Consider the following 11954-nt stretch of genomic DNA (forward strand, 5'->3'; position numbering starts at 1 on the left):
TCCAGGCCCCTCAACCGGGGGTCTCTGTGTCCCCCAAACCTGGTCCATTCCAACTGTTCCGACTTCTCCTTCCTGCCATCCCCCTCATCCTTCCCCTCCAACTTTTGACAGAACCCAAACCCTGCCCAGGATTAGCTCAATCTGTAGCCAGATGGCTCCTAATAGTTCAAACGGGGAGAAGTTTGGAGCTTGTGAAATTGCAAAGAATTTTCCTTGGCATGAACAAATCTTTTATCTTGGGATTAGCGCTCAACTAGGGAAATCCTTCAATCGTCTTTATTGAGCACTTACTATGTGCAGAGCACTATACTAAGCGCTTGGGAGAGTACAATAGAGCAACCAACTGATAGATTCCCTGCTCACGATGAGCTTACATGGAACAGATCATTACAAAAAAGAAAAAATCCTGCTCAAATTTTATAGTACATCTAAAAAGACATGATGATGATGATATTTGTTAAGTGCTTACTGTGTGCCTAAGCACTGAGCACTGTTCTAACATCTGTAAACAACATGGAAATCTGGAGAAGACATTTATCTATTACGGAGTCTTTAAAAGTGTGGGCTGGAAGTATCTAACTAAGATTGCAATACCTGCGAAAGCCTTTCAGCAGATGAAGTCTCAAAAGTTCTAATTTACGTCCCTCTAGATTGTAAGCTCACTGTGGGCAGGGAACATGTCTACCAACTGTGTTGTGTTATACTCTCCCAAGTATTTGGTACAGTGCTCTATAAATACCACTGATGATGATGGTGATGACCAACCTGCATCCCTCCAGCTGCGATGGAGACCTCTGGTTTAAATCGATCAATCGTAGGTGCATAGTATGTGTTTAATAACCCTCAGTTGCCCTCCTCTTTCCAAGAGGTGCGCTTTTTTGAAACCCGAGCCTGCGGCCGTCACCCATCCTGACGCCACGGGCGCGCGTCCAGCCGTCGCTCGGGAAAGGAAGCCTGGGGCTCCCGGAGCCCGAGAACCGGCTGGAGACAGCGGCGGTGGCGATGCTTTGACCGTCCGATGCTCCCTCCTGGACCGGCCGCGGTGCGGCGACGGACACAGCTGGGAGGGCTGGACGATCCCAGAACCCATGTCCCCGACCCTAGAGCAGGAGGCGGCCAACCGCTGAAATCCCGCGCTGTCCCTGCCTGAATCTGCTGGGTGTGAAAGGAAGGGAGCTTCGGGCAGCGAGTGAGAGGTCGGGGCAGGAGAGAAGGGAAGGAGTCACAGGGCCCGGTTTAGGATGGTGAGCTGAAGCTCGGGAAACTGAAAGCCGAACTCGTCTCTCCTGCCAACGACCTCTTGCTCCCTTCCTCCCCGTTGCCCGATGCTGTTCCCGGCCCCCAGACGCAATATTCCACGGCTCGACCCATCTTCAAAGCCCATCTACCGAGGCCTTCCCTGGAAGCTACACCTCCCCTAATACTTCAGGCCTTCTGCCCCACCTGTGCAATTGTGTAAATCACATCCTCCCGTGGTACCTTTGTAGCAGCTTGGCATAGCGGATAGAGCACGTGCCCGAGACTCAGACCACGACTCACGACCATGAGTTCTAATCCCATCTCTGCCGTGGAAAGAGCCCAGGCTCGGGGGTCAGAGGTCGTGGGTTCGAATCCTGGCTCCGCCGCTTGCCAGCTGTGTGACTTCGGGTAAGTCACAACTTCTCTGTGCCTCAGTTATCTGTAAAATGGGGATTAAAACTGTGAGCCCCACGTGGGACAACCTGATCACCTTATATCCCCCCCAGCGCTTAGAACAGAGCTTTGCACATAGTAAGCGCTTAACAAAAACCACCATTATTGTCTATGTGTCCTCGGCCCAGTCACTTTACTTCTCTGTGCCTCAGTTACCTCATCTGCAAAATGGGGATTGGGACCGTGAGCCCCTCAAGGGATAGGGACTGTTTCCAACCCGATTTGCTTGTATCTACCTCAGTGCTTAGTACAGTGCTTCGTACATAGTAAGCGCTTTACAGAGACCACAATCATCATCATCATTATTGTTACCTGTCGTACCTTGGGACTCAAGTGCCTAACCCCCTTTCCTTCTTCCATTCATTCAATAGTATTTTTGAGCGCTTACTGTGCGCAACCACTAGCGTGGCTCAGTGGAAAGAGCCTGGGCTTCGGAGTCAGAGGTCATGGGTTCGACTCCCGGCTCTGCCACCCGTCAGCTGTGTGACTGCGGGCAGGTCACTTCTCTGTGCCTCAGTTACCTCATCTGTGAAATGGGGATTAACTGTGAGCCTCACGTGGGACGACCCGATTAGCCTGTATCTCCCCCAGCGCTTAGAACAGTGCTCTGCTCATAGTAAGCGCTTAACAAATACCAATATTATTACTAAGCTGTCAGAAGAGCGCAATATAACAATAAACCGGCACCTCCCATGACCACAGCGAGCTTGCCATCTAAAAGACGAGCTTACAGTCTAGACTTTGTCAGCCTCCCCTGCTAGACTGCAAGCTCCCTGAGGGCAGGGAATCATGTCTCCGGAGCGCTTAACACAGTGCTCCGCACCCAATAGGCGCCCACAGAAGATATCGATTGAGCGAGTGGTTGATCGAAAGAGGAGGGACTCCCCCTCCAAAGGGAAGGGGCAGAAGGGAGGTGTGAACAGCTTGGCCCCTCACCGGGCCCGGGCACCCAGACCCTCTCTCTGGGCGGTCCCACTCCTGGAGAGAGCGGCTTCCACCGTCTTCGCCCCAGGAAGCGGTGACGTGACGGAACAAATCGTTTCTACAGACGAGCTGAAAAATGTCTACTTTAGAAGAGCGAATGTGACATCCGCAAATGAGGCTGGCCCAGCCGGGGGGCTCCGGCAGATGGGAAAGGCGCAGATTCCACCTTCGGGGCCCGAGCATGAAATGAGTCGTAAAAGCAGCACAAATGCTAATGACGGGGAGAAGGGCCCCGGAGCCGGCTGCCACCCGCGGGCTGCCAGGAGGGGAAGGGGTTAAAGGGAAGGGGCTCCCGGTGCTGGGTGGAGAAGCAGAGTGGTCTAGCGCAAAGAGCTCGGGCCTGGGACGCAGGCTCTGCCACTTGCTTTCTGTGTGACCTTGGGCAAATCGCTTCCCTTCTCTGGGCCCCGGTTTCTTCGACTGTAAAATGGGGATTCAAGACCTGTCCTCCCTCCGACTTGAGACTGTGAGTCCCATGCGGGGAAGGGACTCTGTCCAACCTAAATGACATGTACCTACCCCAGCACTTAGTATTTGACACATAGTAAGTGCTTAACAAGCCCTAAAAAAATTAAAATCCACAGGCCTCTGGCTGGAACAGGGAACTAATCTGGCACCTTGCCTTTTCCCTAGTAGTAATAATAATGTTGGTATTTGTTAAGCGCTTGCTATATGTGCAGAGCACTGTTCTAAGCGCTGGAGTAGATACAGGGTAATCAGGTTGTCCAAGTAAGGCTCACAGTTGATCCCCATTTTACAGATGAGGTAACTGAGGCACCGAGAAGTGAAGTGACTTGCCCACAGTCACACAGCTGACAAGTGGCAGAGCCGGGATTCGAAGCCTTGACCTCTGACTCCCAAGCCCAGGCTCTTTCCACTGAGCCTCGCGGTGCGCTTACTGTGTTCCAAGCACTATACTAAGCGCTGCAGTAGATCCAGTGCCATCAGTCCATCAGTCAATTATATTTACTGGGCACTTACCGAATGCAGTGCACTGTACTAAGCACTTGGGAGAGTACAATACAACAGAGTCGGCAGACACGTTCCCTGCTCACAGCGAGCCTACGGTCTAGAAGGGGAGACGGGCAAGAGTATAAATGAGTAAATTACAGATACGTACATGGGGTTGGGAGGGGGGAATGAATAAAAGAAGTCAGGGTGAGGTAGAAGGGCGTGGGAGAAGAGGGCTTAGTCAGGGAAGGCCTCTTGGAGGAGATGTACTTTTAATAAGGCTTTGAAGGCGGGGTGAGTGATCGTTTGTCAGACACGAAGATTTAATAAGGCTTTAATAAGGCTTTCCAGCCCAGAGGCAGGACTTGGACAAGAGGTCGGCAGCGAGATAGACGAGATTGAGATACAGTGAGTAGGCTGGCATTGGAGGAATAAAACCACACGCGGTCTCTGCCTCGCGTGAGTTAATGGGCTAAGTTGAACTGTGGATGACGCTGTCCAAGGCCGTCAGAGAATCCAGGCAGAAGTGGCTGGGGAAGTGCTTACCCTCTTGAATCTAAGTTTTAAACGTGGACAATTATGAAAATTCCCACTTTTCATTATCCTGCTAGAGGTGAGGGATGCTTGTGTTATGTCATACCCCTCTGGCAGGGGTGAGGAATGTAGGCTTGGAGGAGAAGGCCTCATAATCATAATAATGGTATTTAAGCGCTTACTATGTGCAAAGCACTGTTCTAAGCGCTGGGGAGGATAAAAGGAGATCAGGTTGTCCCACGTAGGGCTCACAGTCTTGAGCCCCATTTTACAGATGAGGAAATTGAGGCACAGAGAAGTTAAGTGACTTGCCCAAAGTCGCACAGCTGACAAGTGGCAGAGCCGGAATTTGAACCCACGAGTGAGATGGTTGGCCGGCTTCCGGACCATGTGGTGGGAAATCAGACACGATTAATCGGTACCATTAATCAGTGCATTACTGTGTGCAGAGCACTGTACTAAGCACTTGGGAGAGTATAGAACAATGGAGTGGGTAGACATGATCCCTGCACTCAAAGAACAACAGTCTAGAAGAGACTGGGTATTAAGATTACAAGCTCCAAGTCGGACAGGGCCTGTGTCCAGTCCACTTTACTTGTATCCACCCCAGCGCTTAGTACAGTGTACAGTCGTTACTATTCTAGGGATTGACAGACATTAAAATAAATAACAGAGAGGAGAAATGATGGAGTATAAGACAAAGTTATTAGCAGGGAATGTGCCTGTTTATTGTTGCGCTGTATTCATTCGGTAATATTTATTGAACACTTACTGTGTTCACAGTACTCTATTAAGCACTTGAGAGAGTACACTACAGACACATTCCTGCCCACAACGAGCTCACAATCTACTTGTACTCTCCCAAGCCCTTAGTACAACGCTCTGCACCTCGTAAGTGCTCAATAAGATTGAATGAATGAATGAATGAGAAGTACAGAAGTGCTGGGGGGGGGTGTTAATATCAAAGTGCTTAAAGGGAAAAGACTCAAATGCCTAGGAAATAATAATGATGGTATTTGATAAGTGCTGCTTATGTGCCAAGCACTGGGGTAGACAAAAGGTAATCAGGTTGTCCCACGTGGGGCTCTCAGTCTTAATGCCCATTTTTACAGATGAGGGAACTGAGGCACAGAGAGGTGGCCTAGAGAGGAAACACGACTGAGGGAGAGAGCTGGGGTCCAGGGTTAAGGGCTGCCCTGGAAAATTACAAGGGCCAGACGATTCTTGTTGATTGTAGCAGGGGAGGAGAAAATATAGCTAGAAAGGACTTTTCCAGGCTCAACACCTGGCCTGGGCATCTCTAGGAGCGAGTGGATTAATGAGGCTCAGTTTCGGCGAGGTATCCCAGGCTCAACCCCAAGCCCAGTCCCTCATTCCCTAGGAATCTTTGCCTGGATCACTCCTGGCATTTCCCTTCCTGACTCAAATGAGGCGGAACCGGTATCATTTTGGAAAAGTTCTTCATTCCAGATTATCTTGTACCTACCTCACGTTCGGCACATAGTGAGCACTCAACCAATACCATTTATTATCACTGTCAGTCAACCATATTTACTGAGCACTTACTGTGTGCAGAAGACTGTACTAAGAGCCTGGGAGAGTATACTATAACAATATAGCAGACACATTCCCTGCCCACAATGAGCTGACAGTCTAAAAGGGGGGAGGCAGACATTATTATAAATAAATAAATCACGGATATGTGCATAAGTGCTGTGGGGCTGGGAGGGGTGAAGAACAAAGGCAGCAAATCAGGGTGAAACAGAAGGGAGTGGGAGAGGAGGAGGGGGAGAAGCTCAGTCAGAGAAGGCCTCCTGGAGGAGATGTGCTTTCCATCAGGCCTTGAAGGTAGGGAGAATAATTGTCGGATTTTATTGCTATTGTTCTTGTCTGTCCGTCTCCCCCGATTAGACTAGAAGCCCGTCAAAGGGCCGGGACTGTCTCTATCTGTTACCAATTTGTACATTCCAAGCGCTTACAGTGCTCTGCACATAGTAAGCGCTCAATAAATACTATTGAATGAATGAATTAGAAAAAAGTGTTCTAAGCACTTGGGAGAGTACAGTATTACAGAGTTGGAAGACACATTTGTTACCCACAGCAAGCTTACGGACTAGAGAGGGGGACGTGTGTAGCTCTTCCTATGGACAGACCTGAGATAAAGACTGTAAACTCTAGACTCTAAGCTCACGGTAGGCGGGGAATGTGTCTATTATATTGCTATATCATACTCTCTCAAGCACTTAGTACAGTGCTCTGCATATAGTAGGTGCTCAGTAAATGCAATTTTTATGGATTTGTTAAGTGCTTACTATGTGCCTGGCACTGTACGAAGCACTGGGGTAGATACAAGGTAATCAAGTTAGTCCCTGCCCTACGTGGGGTTTCTGGTTTTAATTTCCATTTTACAGATGAGGTAACCGAGGCATAGAGAAGTTAAGCGACTGGTCCAAGGTCACACAGCAGACACTTGCGTTAGTGCCCCTTTTTGCCCTGAGGGCACCGGTGTGGGCTCAACAGAGCCTTTCCCTTTGGAAACAGGGCTCAGTCTGGGAAGGCCTCCTGGAGGAGGTGAGCTCTCAGTAGGACTTTGAAGAGGGGAAGAGAGTTAGTTTGGTGGATGTGGCCAAGAAACTTGCCTATCAACTCAGTCGTACTGTGCTCTCCCAAGCTCTCGATACAGTGTTCTGCACACAGCAAGCGCTCAATAAATATGATTGATCAACTGAGTCTTGAAGCCCGACTGACATGAGCCATTTCATTTCAGCCCCCTACCCCCTAGTGGCTCCTGAATTGCCAGAAGTGCAGCCAATCTCAAATGTTTTCGGCCTGCAACAGCCAATAACTGGAGCCAAAGGACATTTTTTCTGGGTACAATCTGGCGCCGTAGAATAAAACGACAAAAAAGAATGCCTCCCTGCTCTTTCCAAAGCATCGGTGACGACGGTCTACGCTTCTGGATGTTTGGGAAAGGTAGAAGACTGAGGTGGGGAGTGGGAAAATCAGGATCGGCCGCTTCCCCCCTCCCTCCCACCCCGGCAGCAGGGTGCTGCTGGACCTCTCAGCCGGGGAGGGAAGAGATGGGAGAAGAGTAATGTGGTCTAATCAGAGGACCTGGCTTCTGATCCCGGCTCCCCATCCTGTCTGCTGTGTGAACTTGGGTAAGTCACGTCACTTCTCTGAGCTTCAGTTTCCTCATCTGTAAAATGGAGATTAAAACTGTGAATCCCATGTGGGACAGGGATTGTGTCCAACCCAGTTACCTTGTATCTACCCCAGCACTTAGTAGGGTGCCTGGCACAAAGTGCTTTAAGAAAAGCCACAGTTATTATTATCACTATTAGGACTAATGGAGTGAGCTGAGGGCCTCGAGGGGACCGAGCTCTCAGCCACTCCACAGAGGGGAAGAAACGCAAACTGTGCAACTCAAGGTTTTCCTCCTTCCTTTTCCATGGACAACGCCTGCCCTCATGGGGCTCCCCAGAGGACCACCTCCCCACCGTCCCTCTAATGAGCCCGGAACAGCACTTTCTTCCCTTCTAAGTTCAAGCTGGCCTAGTTGACGTCCTCAACGGATTCTGTGGAAAAACGTCAGTCATCTCTCAATTAGGCAAATCGGACCCCGAGAACCGGAAGCCGTCGGTTCGGGAACGAGCTCCGCTGCCGACCGTTTCTCCTCGCTCCATCCTGGGGCCGCGCAACAAATCGGGAGCTTGGTTGGGGGAAAACATTTTCTTTTTGGTTCCGCCGCAGGAAAGAGCTGACAGGTAATAATACGACGTGCGGTAGCAGGAGAAATGCTGACAGACAGTGTGTTCCTTTGCTTCAATTAGGCTCTAATTACTTCTTCTCTTCAATTAGAAAATCACATGAACCAATTATGCCAGATAATGTGTGCTTATCCTATTCAAACTGCACAATGGCGGAGGCCTATTCACATTGATTATCTTCAATTTATGCTTTTAGCCTTTTTCCCCCCCTCCCACTTCTGCCTGCATGGCCCATTTCAGTTTTAAAGTGGCAGCTCTTAAGCCGTTCACGGTATTATGATATCATTCATAACAATTGTTATGTTTAGATGGAAGAATCATTCTGAATGCTGAAAGGGGAGAGAGGATGCTGGCTTGGAGGGGTGTGGATTGGGCTCTGGGAGTCAGTGGCTCTTTCAGGGGTGGTGGGGAGGTGTGTGTCTGGGGGGGGGGGGGGGGGGGGGAGCCGCTTTTTTAAATCCTATTTGTTAGGCGCTTACTGTTGCTTTCAAGCATTGTTCTAAGCACTGGGGTCCTGTCTTACTTTGTCGATTCGTCTCGACCCATGGGCATTTTTCCCAGAACAACCCACCTCCGTCTGCAATCATTCTGGTAGTGTATCCGTTGAGTTTTCTCGGTAAAAATACGGAAGTCGTTTACCTCTGCCTCCTTCCCTGCGGTCAACTCAAGTCTCCGCTCTCGACTCTCCCATGCCGCTGCTGCCCAGCACAGGTGAGTTTTGTCTTGAAGCAGATTGCCTTTCTCTCTCTAGCCACTGCCCCAGCTCGGAACGGAATGGACAGGCCTCTGCTTGACTCTCCCTCTCGTAGCCGAGACTGGTAGAGTTCTGGAAACTCTCCAGGTGTGACCCTGATAGGGTGGCACTGGGGTACATAAAAGTTAATCAGGTTGGACACAGTGTCTGTCCCATGTGAGGCTTACAGTCTAAGTCGGAGGGAGAACTGGTATTTAATCCCCACTTGAGAAAACTGAGGCACAGGTTCATGAGAGTCCGGGAGAAACCTGCCCACTGAGAAACAAGACTTGCAGATCAGCCAAACAGATCCAAAGAGAGCTAAACACTGAACAGGATGCACTGCCCATATTAAGTGCTGAAATACCATTGATCGATTGATTGAACTCAGTTCTCCCCAGGAGGCTTCAGTTCTCCCAGGAATCAACCATATTCATTGAGCACTTGAGAGTACAAAACCACAAAATTAGCAGACAAGTTTCTGACCCATAACGAGCTGACAGTCTAGAGGGAGCATCATGAAGCTCCTATGTTTCTCTACCCAGAGAAAGGAACGGCAAATGTGTAGAATGGGTGAAGGAAAGGATAGTCGGTCAATTGTATTTGAGCGCTTATTGTGTGCAGAGCACTGTGCTAAGAACTTGGGAGAGTACAATATAACAGGCACATTCCCTGACCACAATGAGCTTACAGCCTAAAGAGCACTCCACCTTTGGCCTTGACCAAGCCTCCGGATCTTTACACGGATTCGGGTCCAAGACAAGTTCCTACCTGCCTCTTGCAGGCAGGTTTATTATGTGCCTGGTACTGTACTAGGCACTGGGGTGAAAACAACAAGTCAGGTTGGACGCAGTCCCCGTTCCATGTGGCGCTCACGGTCTCAATCCCCATTTTCCAGATGAGAGAACTGAGGCCCAGAGAAGTGAAGTGATTTTATTACTGCCCTAGTCCAGCTGCGAAGAGGGCCCGGAAACGGGCCGGCCATGCCTGAGTTTGGGCCAGCACTAATTCCCTAGCCTTCTCCCCGACCTCCACGCAACTCTCTGTCCATAACCCTTCAGTCCTGCCCCGTCTCCAACCAGGCTAACCCCAGTTCCACCAAGGCCCTGCTTCAGGTGTTTTCTGGCAGGACTCCCACAGCTCCTTGGGCCTTCATAGTCGCCCCCAGGCTAGTCCCAGCATGCCAACCCATCTCCCTGGGCCCCTAGCCTGGAGTGGTTGCCACGCTCAGAACACTCTCAGCACAGACCCAGGCAGAATGGCTTCCAAAACCTCTAGCCCCTTCCCCCGGAGCCACTCCGGAGGGGCAGATGGTTCTGGAGCAGGCCGGAAACACAGAGCAGAGTTAGGAAGAGGGGATGGAATTTAGTGGATAGAGCACAGACCTGGGGGTCAGGAGGTCCTGGGTTCTAATTCCGGCTCTGCCATTTGTGTGCTGTATGATCTTGGCAAAGTCACTTCACTTGGCTTCAGTTAACCTCATTTGTAATATAGGGATTAAGACTGTGAGCCCCAAGTGGGACAGGGACTATATCCAACCTGATCAGCTTGTATCTACCCCAGCACTTAGTACAGTGCCTGGCACATACTAAGGGCTTAACAAATACCATGAAACAAAGAAATATAATAAAATAAAAAATAATCTGCTCAAAATTAAGCTACTTTCCCTTCCCTCCCCTACTACTTTGTCCACCTTTTTTGCAACTGATAAGTTCTCCCTGGACAAAAATTACCGGACACCGGAAACACAGCCACTCCTGGGCCAAGCCAACCATCCATTCAACCAGGATCCTGTCACCAGCCCAAATATAGTACCTAGAGAAACAAGGCGATACCTGTCCTCCTTGCCTTCCATCTTAACAGTTAGAAATAGGCTAAGTACCTGTCCGCAATTCTCCTTTGCCACGCCTAGCTTTTCTTTTATTGACTCCGGAAGGGCTACTCAACCCAGAATCTATCCACACTCCTTCCAGACTACTGAATTTTCTCCTCCATAACTCCCTGCAGGAACCCATTCAATGCACTTACCTCACTGGATGAAGCTGCTATTCTCTCATCTTGCTCCACGCCAAAGGAACTCTTCCTCCTCCTCCTCTTCAAGCCCCTCTAGATGGCTGAAGACCGAAAGTCTGCTGAACTACTGAGTCACGTGATGAAGGTTCTTGTAGATCACTTCCACCTAGTTGATTGGTCCATTTTTTTAAGCCCATTATGAGTGGGGAGCATGTCCGCTAATTCTGTTGTATTGTACTCTCCCAAGCGCTTAGTACAGTGCTCCGCACATAAGAGGTGTTCAGTGAATATCACTGACTGATGGATTTCTATGACTCTGTGCCCACAGGACGACCATCTGAGAATGTGGTTGGAGAGGTTCTCAACATCTCCAGGGTTGCTCAGGAGGATTTGAAGAAAATCTCGGTTCCTTGTTACGAGAAGGGAACGTGTCTGCTGATTCTGGTGTTCCGTACTCTCCCGAGGACTTAGGACATTGCCCTGTACCCCCTAAGCACACAATAAATAGCACTGCTTGACTGATTGCTTTGAAATGGGATCAGGGGCTTCCAATTAGTTTTAGCCTCAGACTGGCAACCAGCTGAGTTGACTTTGTAAGAGGAAAGATGGGCGTGGCCTAGTGGAGAAAGCAAGTTCCTTGTAGTCAGAGGACCTGGATTTTAAACCCTGCTCTTTCAATTGCTTGCTGTGTGATCTTGGGCAAGTCACTTAAATATCTCAGTGTCTCAGTTTTCCCAATTGTGAAATGGGAATCCAACACCTGTTCTCTCTCCTACTTGGACTGTGAGCCCCATTCATTCATTCAATAGTATTTATTGAGCACTGTACTAAGCGCTTGGAATGTACAAATCGGTAACAGAGACAGTCCCTGCCCTTTGACGGGCTTACGGTCTAATTGGGGGAGACGGACAGACGAGAACAATGGCGATAAATAGAAGCAAGATAAATAGAATCAAGCACCATGAGGACCTTGTCCGACCTAGTTAAAATGTATCAACCCCAGCACTTATAACGGTGTTTGACACATAGTAAGCATTTAACACATAATGTTAATAGTAATAATTATAATAATATTAATAATTTGGGTCGGGTAGGAGAGAGAGGCTCCAGGATGTTAGTCCAAAGAGGCTTGGTTTGAGGGAATTGGGGGCAGAGTTATAATCATTATGGCATTCAAGTAGAAACTTCTGACCCTAGGCTTTAAGGCATTTCATCATATACATCTTCCTTACCTACTCTCTTCTCCCACTACACCCCAGCTCACAGTCTTCCATCCT

At 49.3% G+C, this 11954-nt stretch overlaps 1 long non-coding RNA gene across 1 annotated transcript; it reads left to right on the plus strand.

Annotated features, from left to right (window-relative positions):
- The first annotated feature begins 8602 nt into the window (after window positions 1–8602).
- Window positions 8603–11296, plus strand: LOC114810240. Its single transcript, XR_003757964.1, has 3 exons — window positions 8603–8642; window positions 10672–10822; window positions 11006–11296. It is a non-coding gene; the product is annotated as an uncharacterized LOC114810240 (long non-coding RNA).
- The last annotated feature ends 658 nt before the right edge of the window (window positions 11297–11954 follow it).

This window comes from Ornithorhynchus anatinus, chromosome 3, assembly GCF_004115215.2.
Source record: "Ornithorhynchus anatinus isolate Pmale09 chromosome 3, mOrnAna1.pri.v4, whole genome shotgun sequence".
NCBI classification, from domain to species: domain Eukaryota; kingdom Metazoa; phylum Chordata; class Mammalia; order Monotremata; family Ornithorhynchidae; genus Ornithorhynchus; species Ornithorhynchus anatinus.